Raw genomic sequence first — 18,078 nt, forward strand, 5'->3', positions numbered from 1 at the left:
CTGAATGCACAGCTAAATGAACTGCTCATGCATGAAGAGCAAATCACAAATTATTTTCTATCATTCATTCTATTATATAAGGAAAATGAAAATTACTGCACAGATGCAATGTGTGATTTGGTCTGGGAAGGCTAAGGTTAGCCCTTGTAAAGTTCAGGTGGGAATCATCGCCTCCCAATCGATACATGTAAAATTAACTGTCTGACAGTAAACTGTTCAAACTGGGCTCTCTTTCCCATTAACGGAAAAGAAGTGGCATATCCAGAAGGCAATTACACTCACCCCAAAATAGTTGTCTAAAATATGAGAGATTCATTTTTCCTCAAAGTCTGTTTTTCTCCAGTGTTAAATATGGTAAAGCATGAATGGCATATGCTTAACCAGAATTTTAGACATCAAAACTTATGTCTAGTGAATACTAACCCTATTTTTCACTCACATAACCACTGAAATGTTTTTTTTTCTATGCAACAAAAATTAATTTGATAAACATAAAACTGTACTTTTGAAATAAATGAAATTTTATGTTAGATATTTGAGGGAATTATGTCTGTTTCATGGGAATTCACTGTATTTTTTCTCTTCTGTAACTTTAAATAGTCTGAGTTTTTTTTCTGCTTCCTGATAACTCGAACAGTCTGAATCCAACATTTGAACAGAGAAAGTCTTGGAAATCTCACTGATGGATGAAAATATCAGAAAAGTAATTTTCAGAGTCTTGCTTTATTGTGTTGTATAAGCGTGACATTATGCCAAGGACACCTCCTGAAGTGAAGATCCTGCCTTAGAGCAAGAGCTAGTTCCTATTGTTTCCTTCATTTTACTTGCATGCATGCTTTATTCCCATTATTACTAGTCACACTGTTTACATTCAAATAATGTACACCCACTGCTACTTTCAGTCACAACAAAAATCAAGCAGCTTCCTCAACAAGCCATCTAATAAGTATGAAATACCAGTTGGAATTTTAATACAAAAGAGAGATAAAGCAGCTCAGGTGTTTCCTTTAAAGCTGTCATAATGGCTAAGGAAGTCTGAATCATGTCTGTGAAGCCAGCCACTCACTTCTGTAGTTAAAGGCTCACAGAACTGTCCCAGGATGGAAATGGAAGAAAGCATGTGTCCACGATAGGTTGGAAGAGAGGCCAGTTTAAGGGGATGTTAGGTTGATATTATTGTCTTTTCTGCAAACAGAGATTACTTTTGAAGAACTTATAGATTACAAATAAAGCCTTGATCATGTGGAAAGCCTTGATTTATTTATGAAATGTGACCAGCACAGACCACCTGGAATTTCCTTTTCACGGAAGGAAGAAAGCTGTTGAGTTCAAGACTCAAGGCCTTTCCACAAGAAGATTAGCATCATGTGGGTTTTTCTAAATCTTTTTCTTTGAGCTTTTCTGCCTCTTTTTCCTACAAACAGATGTGGGTTGTTTTTGTGTTTGTTTTTGTTTTTGTTTTCACAAAGACAGTTTGTATCTAAAACCTGTTTATTTTTTCTACAAACATGGTTAAGCTAACATAGCCTTGAACTGACCATGAAGTTAAAAAATAGAACCAAATATATATATAATACATATTAATATATATATATGGATGAGCACAGTCAAAAAGACTGTTTGTCTTAGACAGAAACAATTTTATATTAGAAGCACATTTGTCTTGATGTTCACACCAGCATGGACAAATTCTGATAAAAGATTTTGTGTGTGTATGGATGCATAAATGTACAAATTGATTTTAGTATTTGTCCTGATGTAGTCTTCTTATTATAAGTAGTAAAAGAGAAAAGGGGAAAAAAAAAAAAAAAAGCAACACTAAATATTTGAATGGTCAGGAATTTTCTAAAGTTTGATATAGAAGACTGTGAAAGAACATTAGCAAACAAACAAATGTATGTGATTCTAATATACCTCAGAAAATTCAAAAGCAGAAGTCTAAAACAGTACCATGCAGAAGGTTTTCTTCCTCTGTGAAATACTCCAAAAAGTATTCACAAAATGTCTTATATAATTGCATTATTTGTTATTCTTTTATATATATGTGCATCTGTACATATACAGACAAATTGGTGATATTTTCCTTACCAGAGCCTTCGTTCACACTTATCCTAAACATGAATAATCTAAGCTCAAGTAATGAAAACTAAACACTACAAAAGGACATGCACAGCTTCTGAAGACAAAACATAGATTTTGCATAAGTTGCTAACTGAAAACCTCTATTCAGTTAGCAATGCCAGTATCTTCATGTTCCTCCTGTTTGACACAATGATGGATTATTTATTTACTGAACAGCACTGGTGGCCAGAAAATCTGATTTTCATGCATGAAATCCATGAAACCTCAGCCACTGAACAGCTTCTTTTACACATGGCAAAGGTCACCTATCGAGGGATTTTCTCACGTTTTGTGTGATTGGTCATGCCTCATTTCCTTCAAGAAAATATGATTTCCCCAAAGTGTGTGCATTCTAAAAGACTCACAAAGACTAAGAAAGTTATTTCCTCTTTGTTTGTGATAAGCACAAAATATATAGACTAACCTACAGGGAACGACAAGCAACTGTTTGTAGCTGGGAACCATATTAATCCTATCATTAAGGAAAACATCAGAGTGTACTAGGAATGAAAAGAGTGCAAAACCAGACACTTAACCTTGTCACTTAACCTTACAGATTTGCAATTATTTAAAGAAAATATTCAGTATATTTGATAGGTGATTTATCTGTTTTGAGAAAGTATTACTGGCTCATAAAAAAAAAAGTTTAAATTATTTAAAGCAACAGGAAATACAATCAAATGAAAAGATATTGGAGTTTTAGGAAGGTTTCAGTATTCTTAAGCTTTAGAGAAAACTTTTTGATTTCCATGTTTTCATCTTACAATGGAAACACTGAAAGGAAACTACAGTTCATGTAGGTACAATACTTTAGGAAAGTGGCATTGCAACAGATCTTAAGGGTGTTCTTCAGGACAAAGATTACTCTTACGGTTAAAGTGCCTATCACACTGGAAGTCTAATAAGAGTTGGGGTCCTAAGGTGCCACAATGACTGACATATAACAGAATATCCAAAAGTCTTTTTCCCTTTCCCTTTCCCTTTCCCTTTCCCTTTCCCTTTCCCTTTCCCTTTCCCTTTCCCTTTCCCTTTCCCTTTCCCTTTCCCTTTCCCTTCCCTTCCCTTCCCTTCCCTTCCCTTCCCTTTCTCTTTTTTCTTTCTTTTCTTTTTCTTTTCTTTTCTTTTCTTTTCTTTTCTTTTCTTTTCTTTTCTTTTCTTTTCTTTTCTTTTCTTTTCTTTTCTTTTCTTTTCTTTTCTTTTCTTTTCTTTTCTTTTCTTTTCTTTTCTTTTCTTTTCTTTTCTTTTCTTTTCTTTTCTTTTCTTTTTCTTTTCTCTTCTCTTCTCTTCTCTTCTCTTCTCTTCTTCTCTTCTTTTTTCTTTACTTTTTTCCTCCTTCTCCTCTCTTTTTTTTGTTTCCTTTTTTTTTCCTTTTTTTTTTTTTTTAAGCCTTTAGAATGCTGATGGATGTTCAGTAATAAATGGATAATGTTCTGAAAGACCTTTTCATTTTTCTGTAGTTTCTGAATAGTTTCAGTGCAAAGGCTACACATCTGCAAGTGACAACCTGTGTCTTTCATTTAAGGAGTGATTCCCTGTTTTGTGATTTCTTTTTTCCTTTTTGTTTGAGAAGCATTGAAATTAGTAACATCCTTCACTGCCAGTACATTTTATTGTATCATATAGTAAGTCACCATGAAAGAAACATCTGCTCTGTAGTAAGAATAGTAAGAAATCTCACTATAGTACTATAATGAAAACAATCTAACATGAAGAATACACAAAAATAGTATCAAAAATGGCATTCAACTAACAAAATGTAATCTGTTCAAAGAGAAATCCTATTGCTTTTAACTTCTGCTATCAAAATACAATAGTCTGCACATCAGAGAGGGGGAAAAAGGACACATTTATAGGTAGTGAATGTTACAGTTGTTTTTGGTTTTCTTTTTTAAATAAAGTGAGAAAGTTTATACTGGCATAATGTTATATTTTAATATGTTCCTGGAAAGAAGCATTGGTTACATTATTTACAAAGTTTTATTATCTTCCTAATACATTTGGATTGTCATGAAACTTTTGGCTTCTTTTTGCCCGTAGGGTAAGTGATGAATTACTGTTTAAAAAAAAAAAAAAAAAGAGAGAGTGAGAGAGAGAATCAGGAAATAGAACACACAAAAATAGTGGTAGGATGGTGATATAAAAATTTTTAAAGTAGATGCAATCAAAAATTTATTAAAAAATGCAAAATGACTTATACACACAGATGGGAAAGATCACCAAAGAAATTCTCCTATATTAGCTAAAACAGGGAGAAAGTTTTCGCTAATATATCTGCAATCAGTACAAAAGTAGGAGGATGAATAATTACTGTTGAATTTTTTTTTTTAAAAAAAAAAGGATATGAAATCTTAATAATGCTTTATATCAATATGGAACAATTTTGCACGGCAAGTGATGAAAATTGCAATGGTCAATTTCAATGCTTGAGACATTTAAAGCAAGACTGAACAACAAATGATTTATACATACTGAAGAGTGCTATCACATTTGAGTAGAGAGATGGAATTGAATGCCTCATATGTGTCTTCTGCATCTAACTCCTGTCCCTCTCTGGCTATACAAAATAGCCTGTGATACTTCATTGCAGAGATCAGAACAGACAAAATACAATGCTTACCAAGGAATTCTGTGTCTACCTCTTTTTCTTCTGGGGCAGATCTGCATACCAATATTAATGACATATCATCTCCAACTTGTGTGCAGCCATGCCACTCATGATAAATGTGACCAGATACTGTGAATCATTTTTTCTAATACTGATGCTCTTGAAGGGTTTTGTGCCTCTCTGTTATGTTAATTTTGCCAGCTCAAACTTAGCTGATGCTCCAGTTGCCACTATTATTTATGGAAAGAAAGTTTGTGTTAATAAACCTCTCACATAGTTACAAATTGCCTGGAATAAGCATGACTCTCACTGCTCTGATTTGTCTTGGAAAACAAGCAGGAATTTTACATGTAGATTGTCAGCATAAATTCAAAACAGTGTAAAGGTTGCTTTCTTTTATAGTTATTTTCTTACTCTCCAGTAAGTATTCTTCCTCCAAGAATATAACATAATACGATGAGGTTTATATAAACTAACAAGGAATATTTACCAAACAGACTTAAATTTTCTACAGAATTCCTCCCTTCTTCATCTTTTTTTTTTTTTCCACTAACCTGTAGAAAACTGAAGTTAATCCCTGAAATATGATGATAATTCTTCATTTTGGAAAAACCTTCTGTTAATTTGCTTCCTATTTTACTTTTAACCTTATCTATTTCTAGGTTGTATGCAATTGGATTATTTACAGATTTGTCTTGGATTACTTTTACTCATTTTTAAGCAATGTAATTAAGGAGAAAAAATTTTAAATTTGTTTCACCTGCTATTAAGGATTCCCAGTGTTTCTAAATTTCCATAGTGAATATTAATATTATTTTTTTCTATATTGTATCACAGAACATATAGTGAATATTCTGTGTTTACCTGCAAGATAGATAATTGTTGGTTTAAATAGCTAAATCATGTACTGCCTGTTTTACTTAAAAACAAAACAAAAAACAAAACTTTTTTTTTCTATTGAAAATATAATATTTAATATTTAAACTGACATTTAATTCAGCCATAGGTAATAGTTACAGTGCTGTTTACCAATGAAAATAATGAAGATATGGATTTTTTTGTTTGTTTGTTTTTATTGACAAACAGAAATTCACAACATTTCTAAAGCAATTCTGTTTAAGGTCTAGTGAATATTTATTTTTCAATTTTGACATCACTACAAGAAAGATTAGCAATTGTTTCAGTGACAAAGCTAATTCAGTGCCAGAGAAAGAAAGGGGAAAAAAACTCACAGTCCCCATAGAATCAATTCTTTTATGAATTTGGAAAATAACAAGTAATCATTGCTTGTTATACTTTTTGACAGCTTAAGTATAAAAAATCAATTACCATGAAACTACTATCCAGATTAATGTTGAAAATAAACCTGCTTCTAAGGCACCTGATAACATAGCATTGATTTTTATTGTTTGACTGAGGCTGGCTATATTTAATTTCTTTTATTGATTTTTTTTTTCCTTAAGTCACATATTCGATGCATGTGAGATACAATGCAATTTCTTATAGCAAAGTAATGCCAGGCACCAAGCCTGTGAATTAATTTTACATGAGTGAAAGCAGTGCTTAGTAATTTGCTGAGTGTTTGAGAGCAAAACTAGTAATTTTCCTCTTTATTATTTATAAATATCAAGAGGTCCAGAAGTGGGCATGGTGGTATGGGCTCAAATGAGAAGACCTTGCAGTAATTTCTAATATCTTGACACTCCAGCACCTTATGTCCTATACCTCACGGACTTTGAATGCCAGGAGTGATTCAGAAGGGGGTGGGGTGTGGGTGGGTGGGGGAGCAGAATATAATTAGCAAGATTTCCGATTGGTTCTTTGAGACTGTGAGTTTCAAATCAGAATGCAATTTTAAACAGAAGTGAAAGAGTGAATGCATGATTTAAAATTAACACATGAACATAGCAATTAAAAACAGAAGTAATCATATTGTTTGGTGCTTAATGCTATTCCAGCCTTATTTTCTAGCTAACTAACTAGCTAGCTAAAAGCAAATAACATCCATGAGCATTTATAAGCAGTATTTTAATGATTTCTGCATCACTAACATGAACACAATGTCCTTCTGATAAAAGAACTGCAAACGTTTCCTTCAAATAAATGTAAAATATGTAAATTCAGTGATTCAGAAAGGCAGACTAAAAAGTTGGAGCAGTATTTCAGTTTCACAAAAATGTTGCTTATTTTGTCATGCATTGTGTCTTTATAGCAGCAGCTTTCCTTGTCTAAATATACTAGCTAAGGTAGGTGCTTTTCACAGAGATTGCTTGTTATTTGGAGATAGCTCAGAGGATGAGTTTCTATGCTGCGAAGTATTACTGTATTTAGCTGTAGAGGAAGATGGGGTAGTGGGTTTACATGGCAAGGGTTTTGTAGCAGGGGGCTGCAGGGATAGCCTCTGTGAGAAGAATCCGGAAGCTGACCTGTGTTAGATAAGGGGCCTGCTGCTAGCCAGAGACGAGTCTATAAGCGATGTCATTTGCGCCTCTATGATGGCATATATAAGAAAGGAAAAAAAAAAAGAACTCCTGCACAACAGCAGCTGGGAGATTGAGGAGTGAGAAACAGCCTTGCAGACACCAAGGTCACTGAAGAAGGAGGGGGAGGAGGTGCTCCAGGCACCAGAGCTGAAGTTCCCCTGCGGCCTGTGGAGAGGCCCCTGGTGGAGCAGGCTGTCCCCCTGCAGCCCATGGGTCCCACACGGAGCAGATCTCCACGCTGCAGCCCGTGGAGGAGCCCCTGGTGGAGCAGGTGGATGTGGCCTGGAGGAGGCTGCGGCCCATGGAGAGCCCCCGCAGGAGCAGGCCCCGGGCCGGAGCTGCAGCCCGTGGAGAGGAGCCCACGCAGGAGCAGGGGGTCTGGGGGGAGCTGCCACCCATGGGGGACCCGTGCTGGAGCAGTTTGCTCCTGACAGATGGACCCCGTGGTAAGGACCCATACTGGAGCAGTTCCTGAAGAGCTGCTGCGTGTGGGAAGCCCATGCAGGATCAGTTCAGGAAGAAGGGACCCCATGCTGGAGCAGCAGATGAGAATGATCATGAAGGAGCAGCAAAGTGCTATAAACTGACCACAGTCCCCATTCCCTGTTCCCTGTGCCATTTGGGTTGAGGAAGTAGAAGAGGGTGGATGGGGGAAATGTGTTTTATTTTCATTGTTTCTTGCTTTTCTAGCTTGTTAGAAATAGGTAATAAATTTCTCTAATCTCCCTATGCTGAGTCTGTTTTGCTTGTCATGGTAATTGTTGAGTGATCTTCCTGTCCTTTTCTCAACCATTGAGCCCTTTTTATTGCATTTTCTCCCCCTTTCTGTTTGAGGAGGGGGAGTGAAAGAGCAGTTCTGGTGGAGATCAGATGTCCATCTGAGTACAACCACCACAGATGGTGACATCTGAAAGCGGGTAAGCAAAACCTGACACATAAAGGTACTGTAATACTCAGAGCCAATTTACTGCATCTGGTAAAGATCATACTCCATATGATTCAAAGTAAAGTAATCAACAATTGCTCAACTTAACCTGAGGAGCTCTCAAAGCTTAATAAAGATGTCACAACTGTATGTGGAAAGACCTGATACTCCTGAACATTGATCTACCCTTATGACTTTACCTGTGTGAAGCGGGGCAGTGGGTGGCAGTGTTACACTGCTGCTACCTATGCACAGAAGCAGAGGAAGAGTAAGGGATGTATCCAAATGAAGCTTGAGAAAACCCTTCTTTCCTAATAGTTTGACCAGAGGTGCCATAATAAATCCATTCTTTTGATCCATTCACTGTTCTCAATGCTTTCATGCATAGATTAGAGTGGCAAAATGTGGTCAGCTCCAACATTTTTATTGAAAAAATGCATGAGAATATTGATCTGAAAGCAGTGTGTTTTTTTGTTTGTTATTTATGGTTTTATTTTCAAATAGTGCACACCTTTAATGGTCCTGCCTAATAATTGTTGCTTTCAGTGGTGATAATACCTACAAAAATAGGTATTATCCATCAGGGAGTAAGAACACTTATGCTTGCTCCTGTTCAAATGTAACTATTTACCATTTTTATACAATATCTTGCTATTGAAATTTCTTTTGAATGATAGTGTCTACAAACAGATATTTTATAGGTTGGTCAAACTCAGAATCAATAGAAAGCAACGTAATGATAAAGAGAAATTATTCCTCCATGAGAAAATTTTGAGATGAAAGATGCTATGTGGGCTTATCAGGCATCTGAATAGCTGAGTTATGAGGCTGGTTTCTTCACCGTTCCCTAAAAATAAATTAATTCACACAGAGCTAGAGATGAACCTGCTTCTCCACCTCTAGAGCATCTTCTTCCACTTGACCTCACAAGGTCTCTAGGAGATTGCCTTCCTAACATCAGCCTCAGAAGCTGGAGGGCTAAAATAGATTATGTGAATGCTATTTAATGGTCTTATTATCCAATATTTTGAGCAGCGAGTCTATACAGGAAGTAATATCTTGGAGGCATTGACAAAATTGCTGAGGGTACACAGCTGATTGTGTAAAGTCTGACCTCCAGAGTCAGGTATTACTGAGTTTAACACTGTCCAGCATCCACAGTAAGCCTGCAAGTCTAACAGTTTAACATTCTACTTTGCAAAGTTTATCTGGATATCACTAAGACAATATAAATCTGATCCAAATATTCCTGACTCTACTGTCTTTTTTTTTTTCTTTTTTTTTCTTTTTTTTCACATTCAGTTCTGTTCTGGAGCCTAACAATCTGATTTTATAGTAGGTAGGTGGGAGTGTGTAAAACTTAGCAAACTCACTTGTGCTCTGAGTAAACCCACTCCACCTTCATTTATTCAACACCTTTCAACATTTTGAAAAGGTGAAATATCTTTGAATTTAGCATATAATATTTTTACTCTTATGGTGTCTCAAGAAAGGTTGGATGAGTCCATCAAAATAATATTGTCTCAAAGTCTCCTGAAGGAGCATTAATATGTTGTGTAGTTTTTTATATAGGTGTTCGAGTGCAGGATGCATTTGAAAAGAGTAGAACAGGTTTTTCTTGTTTGTTTGTTTGTTTCCTTATCTCCCTTCCGACCAGCTCTTTGTCGAGGAAAAATATAAAACAATATTGTGACTTCAGGCACTTTTATCTTACAGATAATTCTTTCACAACAGGTATTTGTTTGTGGTAAAATTATTATTCTTCCTTCTGAAATGATGTCTGTATTACATGTAAATTGCAAAGCAGGGGTGTACCTCTGTTCTCCAGCATTGAGGCAGAGCTCATTCTCTATATAGACAGATGTAAGTGTATCCTTCAGTCCACCTTCTGGTCTCTCTGTAAGGGAAAACTGTATGTATAGGCTATTAAGACAATCATAGACCTAGGTTTGGACATCTGGTTATTCAGGAAGTGAAGTGTACATCAGCATATATCTGCTATACAATCTACTTAATGTCCATGAGAATAAAATTGAGGTGGATTGCCATGAGCACTGCAAGATATTCCTGTACTGTTGGTATCTAGACGGAGTCACAACTAGAAAGTTATTGAACTGCAAGAAGTCACAGAAAAAAATGGGATCTGATGACTTTGATTATGAAGGCCAAACATAGATGAAGCCACATTTGATGGGCCTGAAGAGTCCATTTGGAGTCAATGCATAGATACTCTCAAAGACCTCCTGGGCAAAACTGTGAGAGAACTGTCTGCATAAACTTAATAAATACTTAAAAAAAAAAAAAAAAAGAAGTAAACAAGCAAAATAAAGCAAAACAAAAGCAACAACAACAAAAACCACACCTTACTTCTGGATGAGTGAATATATCAAGTCCAAATGATTAGTAGCTTGGGTTGGAACACTCTTGTTTACTGACCGTCTGCTCTTCTCAGTACATTGTGAATGAGGAAGAGCAGATGTTAGAAAGAACCTCCAGAAATTAATTCAAAGCACACAGCTTTTTAGTATGGTCACAGTATTATTATTATTATTATTATTATTTAGGCATTGTTGAAAAGACACAAGTCAAAGCCTAAAACCCCATTGTTTTATACAGTCTTTACCCATACAATGAAAAAATAACTTCCAACTGACTAGCTGACTAGCTCTCTGAATGGTAAAACAGAACAGATTGCTATTACTGAAAGACCAAGACAGGAAAATGAAAGTAAAACAGTTATATTCATAATAAAGATTGTTCAAACAAATACTATTGCTAGAGTAACTTTTTGAAAGTATTTCAGGGAAATTACCAATTTTAAGCTAAGTTCTGTGATTTCTGTGTGTGTAGTACTCTTTGTTGCTGGGGTCAAATATACCTAGAGGATTTGCAAGATCTCACACTGGAGGATCTTGCATTTCTGGCACATCACTTAATTGGAATTTTTCTATATTGGTGCTTTCTGCTTTTGTCAAAGGGAAATACAGAATGGCAGGTGTGGTCTGGAAGATTCTTATAGCTTACTTACAACTTAATGCGGAAATATGTGGAGAACTCTGGCCTCGCGGTAGTCATCCACTAAACTCTCATTGAAGATAATTCAATCATTTCACCTTTAGAGATAGAAATAATTTTAAAATAAACATTGGCCACTGAAACATAAGTAGTGTCACTTAGCAAGAAAATGTGCTAGAATGTACAGAGGCAAGTGTTCCTCACATTAACCAGGCAAAAGTCAACTTCAGTTATGTTTGAGATGGTTACAAACTAAATTTCGTTTACTTGGTTACACAACTGCTAGAGTTCCCATGATCCTTGAAGATTCACCCAATTTTCCACATCTCTGTCCTAAAACTTCATCACCTGAACTCTTTCCCATACCATTCACCCCCCTTTCCCAGGCGTCAGGAATCAGCCAGGGTCCCAAGCAAATCAAATGTTAGACTCCAACTCACCCAGGGTAAGCTTCATCATTCTGCTGATTATTAGGGATACATACTTCAGGAACATTCCTGGAAACAACAAAGCAATGTAGAGGTGCTGCATCCTGAGTGCATCAATAGACCTTAATCACCCTCACCAGCCTCATCAAGGCCTTCTGCCCACGTACCCTCTGCTTCTGGTTAATTTTCACTTATGGAGTAGCCCAAAACTTAATTCTGTTTTATTTATTTTATTTTATTTTATTTTATTTTATTTTATTTTATTTTATTTTATTTTTTATTTTATTTTATTTTAATATTTTCTTTTCTTTTCTTTTATTTATTTTATTTTATTTTATTATTTTATTTTATTTTTTTATTTTATTTTAAATGCGTCCTGGCAGTATATTTTCAATAATTTTGAGCCAAGTTCTCAGAAATACTTGCCAAGTATTTTGGAGAGAATGGTTAGAAGATGGCAGCTCTAATATCACTCCTGTGGGACAGCAAAGATATGGATTTTGATATGGGTTTTGTAACTTTATTTTTTTTTAATAAACATGCATGTTAAAAAATGAGCTTATTTCTCAGGAATTAAACACAAATGTTCCAGCAAAGAGCATAGAAAATGTAGTTGTAAGTAATAAAGCTTACTTCTTTCATATTTTTTTAGGGAAGAAAGAAATTCTCCACTTTTTTTTTTTTTTTTTTTTTTTTATCCCACACAGTTGAACATTTTTGGATTTTTGGCCAAGAAAGGAAGTTGATTGGAAAGCCCTACACATTCTGAATGTATTGGCATAATTTCTGAGTAAAACTTTTATTTAGACTTTTACTTACATAGATCAAGTGCTTAACCTTTTTTTTTTTTTTGAGATTAATAAAATATAGTTTTATTGAAAATGCCAGGTCCTAGTTGTTTCTTGAAAGGCTACTTAGACCTTCCTCCTCTGCCCAAAATTCTTTGTTCATTTTCACTTCAGAAGGAAAGTTGGTCTTTCTTAATCTTCAAAACTGAGCTGGAAAGACTAGCTGGCATAGGTATGGAGATAGGCAATTGAAATCTGATATCCTGCCATAGGAAGCATAACTTAGAATGGCCACATAGAATTAAAGGAATAGGCCCATAACATTTTAAAGTAGTACCATTAAAAAAAAAAAAAAAAAAGATGAAGGAGTCATTGCTAAGAGAACTAATAAAGATTCTCTGTGAAAGGGAAAAAGGAAAAAAAAAAGTAGTTTATTTTAAGAGATACTGCAAGGATTTTGCAGAGATGTCACAGTTTTGACCACTAAATTCTCAAGGAAAACTCTCTTCAGTTTTTCTACTTGTGAGAATGGTTGAGTAAAAGGATATTTTTTTCCAATCAGGAACTGCCAGTAAATCACGTCAGACATAAACATGAAATAAAAATAAAAATAGAATAATAAAAAAAAAATAGTACAACCTCAGTCATTTCAGTGTGTTGAATTTCCTAGATATAAAATATATACATCGTCTTGCCTAATTACACTTTAATGCAATACAGTGAGCAAACAAATAGCAACAACAAAGCAACATTCTCTGATATCTCCTGGGCTTTTATTCTAATTCAGCTTTGTAGTTCATAACAGGGTACAAACAGGAAACATACCTGTTTTCTGTCACATTTTTTATTGCAGTTGCTTTAATATAATAAACTTTCAGTCGATTAAATATATTTTGATGACCAATCTAACTTCTGTTAGGCTGAATTTATTTATTTATTTATTTATTTTCCTACATAGTGCAGTTCTCTCTGCCTTTTCTTCATGGTCCTAGTGAAAATAGGTCCATGACTGTTTTTTGCTTTGATTGAGCATTTCATGGAAGACAGATAGCCAGCAGATTTCTGCTATTTATGTAATTAACTTTAGGTGTCCCTTTTGGGGATTACAGATTCTCTGAAAGAATTTACACTAGATTTTGTTCATATCAGTAAAAGTAAGAAAAAGAAATATATATGCAATTGTAATGTTTATGGAATCCTGTAGTCTGTGTACTTCCTGAAAATTGTATGGATGTGGTTAGACAACAGCTTCAGTTATTAGTAAGACAGATATGGAGGACTGTCTATTGCCTCCAAAACTCATTTTTTTCTGTCTCCTTTACTTCACCAAGCATGTGGAGGCACAGAGCATGTAATAAGAGCTCCCATCTTTTCTCCTGAATACTTTGATCAGCATAGAAATAGTTCTTGACACTAAAATTTGGATTGCATTAGTATTAATATTCAACAGTGTTATAAATGAAAAAAATTTGCATTCATTTCATGCTTCAGACCAAATGAGACATTGCTGATAAAAATAAATACATTCACTTCATGGTTTGAAGGTTATCATTGCAACTAGAAAGGTTAGAAGCTGTGTTTGTTTAATGGAAGATCAGATACTACAGCATGAGATGACAGATATACTGGAAAAATGTCAGGACTTAGAATTGGGGCAAAACCCAATAAATGCAGCCTTTCATGGCAAAACAAAACAAAAGAATACAAAACAAAACAAAGCAAAACAACACTGTCTATAGAACATACCAGGAAATACATTTTTCTTAGTTCTTAGAAGATGTTTAAAATTTTGCAAAACTTCCAAGGTGAGACTTTAATGAGACCTTTCAAAAACTGAACTTATGGACAGAATAACCAATGGTAAAGGCAGTGCATTCCAATATTAAATAATGAGGTTTACAACTCTGCATCGTACAGGTCATCATAGACATGAACCCAGGTCTTTCATATCAAGTGAGTTTGATAACTGCTGGAAAACTGGTTATTGGAAGGTTCCTTGTTCCCTTTCCCCTTTTTAATCAAAAGCTTTAATGAAATATTAAGAAAACTTTCCGAGGAAAAGAAGCAAACCAAACAAATAAAACACCGAAATCTGTAAGTTTCCATGCAAAGTTTGTTTTAGACTAATCAACATTTTTCAATTATATCTCCTTTGTCTGAATATTCCCAAATAGAACTAGCTCTGAGGTTCCTCACCCCAAGTCATGTAGAAGGAGAAGGATGCTGTTCAGCCATCTGTTCTTCTCTTTTTCACTTGAAACGCTTTTCTGCTGTATGTTATGCCTTGCATTTGATGGGAAGATGAAATTGACCTTTTTGCACCGAAACAGGCAAAAGCTGTCATAATTCATGAGATGATGTTATCTCTTCATGACACAAACATTAAAAATGAAAAAGAGAGAAAAGAACTTCTATCTGTGTGAGCAAGCAGAAGGCCATGTCTTTTGTGGTAAAAGAAAATACTCTCATTTTAAGTGTGACTACTGAAAGCTGTGTAGTGTATCATTATCAACAGCCAACATCTGTGCAGAACTGACATGCATGAAACTGGTGTTCCACATCTCACATACAAGTAGCTTTTAAATTTGGATGAAATTGGATCTGGGTCATAAAATCCTTAAGGAATATATATATTAAAAAAAAAAATCTCTGTAGCCATGTTTCCAAATCATTGCCTCTAGGCAACCTAATTCTGAACAAAAAATTATGAACAAACACAAAGCAGTAGGAAAACAAACAAACAAACAAAAAAAACCACCACCACCACCAAAAACATCTATATATATCACATATACAGGGAAAAAATGTATATATATATATATAATATAATATATATATATATATTCCTGACTTTAGAAATATTTACAACCTGATCTCTCTTCAGTTCTATACATCAGCAGCTGGAAATCCATAGTTCCCAGATAAGCTTTGAAAGTAATTATAAATATAGAAATGTTTGATGTAGGGACACATTGCATCAAGATGAGTAAATACCATACGCTACTCTCATAAGATTTGCTATTTTCTTTCTGGGAAAATACCCATAGCTGAGATAGAAAAAGGGAATCAAGACACAATACTGTAGATGGAGTTTGAGATCTGTCGATGCCAGTGACCTGAAATGTTCCATGACTTTAGGGAACTTAAAAACCAACTCCACCCAACACTGCTTATTCGATATTTCCCCACCTTTTGTTTGTTTTGTTTTGTTTTAATGCCTTTTCTGAGATCACACATGGAATTTAGGCACAGAAAAAATCACTTTGGTCTCCTAAATAAGTTATGATGTTTCTGAAGCCCTGTGGTGGTTTTACTCGGGTGGGTGGCCAACCTCCACCAGAACCGCTCTCTCACTCCCCCTCCTCAAAAAGGAATGGGGAGAAAATACGATGAAAAGGGCTCAGGGGTTGAGATAAGGACAAGGAGATCGCACAGTAATTATCATGATGGGCAAAACAGACTCAGCATAGGGAGATAGTAAGATTTATTACCTATTACTAACAAGCTAGAGAAGTGAGAAACAAAGGAAAGAAACCAAAAGCACCTTCCCCCCCATCCACCCTCTTCCACCTCCTCCCCCCGAGCGGCGCAGGGGAACAGGGGAATGGGGGTTATGGTCAGTCTATAGCGCTTCTTCTCCGCCGCTCCTTCTCGGTCACTCTTGTCCCCTGTGCTGTGGGGTCCCTCCCACGGGATGCAGTCCTTGCTAAACTGATCTGGCGTGGGCTTCCCACAGGCAGCAGCTCTTCAAGACCTGCTCCAGATATGGGTCTGCACCACGGGGTCCATCCCTCAGGAGCAAACTGCTCCAACCTGGATCACCCACGAGCAGCAGCTCCTGCCAGGTCACCTGCTCCTGCGTGGTCTTCTCTCCACAGGCTACAGGTCCGGCCTGGAATCTGCTCCGGCAGGGGTCTTCCACAGGCCGCAGTCTCCATCAGTGCAGGTCCACCTGCTCCACCGTTATCTCTTCCACGGGCTGCAGCGTGGAACCCTGCTCCACCGTGGTACTCCATGGGCTGCAGGGGGACAGCCTGCTTCACCATGGTCCTCACCACAGGCCGCAGGGGACTTCTGCTCTGGCACCTGGAGCACTTCTCCCCCTCCTTCTTCACTGACCTTGGCGCCTGCAAGGCTGTTCCTCACTCCTCTCACTCTCCCAGCTGCTGTGTGGCGCAGGGTTTTTTGTTTGTTTGTTTGTTTGTTTGTTTTTTTCCCCTGCCTTAAATATGCTCTCACAAAGGTGCAAACAACATCACTTATTGGCTCAGCTCTGGTCAGCAGTAGGGCCCTTACCAAACATGGGGCAGCTTCTAGATCCTTCTCACAGAAGCCACCCCTATGGCCCCCTGCTACCAAAACCTTGCCAGGTAAACCCACTACAAGCCCAAAATTACCTTATGAGCCTGTAGCAGCAGTGGGAATAGAATAAAAGGGGGGAAGAAGAGTAGCTAATGTCACTGCAGGAAAATTGATTTAACAGAGGGTATGGAATCTCATTCACTGGACTGATTTTAACAAAGCCATGCTGGAGCAATTATGAAGGTCCCATGGAAAGTAACCTGTAATTCATGGTCCTATCCCTCAGCACAGAGATTTATGTGAAAGACAAAGAGAAAAATTACCTATATTTAAGATGATTCAGAAAAGGAACTCTGTTTTTTGAAAGGTGAATTGCTCTTGTATTAAGACATTGCATTTTCAATCTCCCAATCAACACTATGTTAAGAGGCTTGAAATCATCTTATCCTACTAAGCCTAGTGCTCTGTTCAATTATCATCATAAAAAAGGAATGGCTTTTGTTCTGCAGTTCACTGCAATTTGTTTCCAGTAATTACCTTCATGTCTTTATAGCTATCTAGTTTACAGAAGAGACCATAGCGTACGTAAAGTTTACATTAAAAAAAAGTTCAATAACTTGTTATCTGTAGATAACAATTTAGCCTTATGTTCACTGTATATATTATGGCTTTTGTGGCTTTTCCCTTTGAATGACACGGTCAATTGTTCATCCCATTTGCACCTCAGAGGCAATTGTTACGTACTCAAGTGTGAAAATAGCTGAGGCTATTTAGGTTAAATTGCTTAAGATCATCACAAAATGTTAAGGGACAAATCACAACATTTTTGTTGAAAGAAGATTGTTGTCTACCACCTTGCACATTCTGGGCAAAAATTTATGTACTACATAAATGCATTCTTATGGATTCAAAGAATTCAGATTCATTCTGTCCCTTCTGCTCAAGGAATATGTGTGTTTCTGAAAAATAAATAAATAAATAAGTAAAAATGTTAATTTGTTACTGAAGATATCACTTAAGATATCCTACGTGACAGGAAGAGTACAAGAATATGGGATTATTTTGAGGGGGGAATACAAGTCAGAACAAAATGTTTAATTATTATTATGAATAGAATATGTACAATAAACATGCAAACATACATTAGACATTTAAAAATCTGAGTGGATCCATTCAAAATTATTTGTACCAAGTATGATGTCATATTTGAAATACATTTTGTTATATATTTTGTTTAAAAATATCAAATAAATAAAGGAATGAAATTGAACAGTTTAGGCCATTTTCAACACAAGTTAATTTTAATTTCCAAATAGGCGCACAGAATATCTGTGTTTACTTTGATTCATTGCTTTAATCAGTTTGCAGTTAACAGAGATAGAGAAAGTGAAGGTGGCTTGTACTAAAATTA

Source organism: Anser brachyrhynchus, assembly GCF_964034855.1.
Source record: "Anser brachyrhynchus genome assembly, chromosome: 3".
NCBI classification, from domain to species: Eukaryota; Metazoa; Chordata; class Aves; order Anseriformes; family Anatidae; genus Anser; species Anser brachyrhynchus.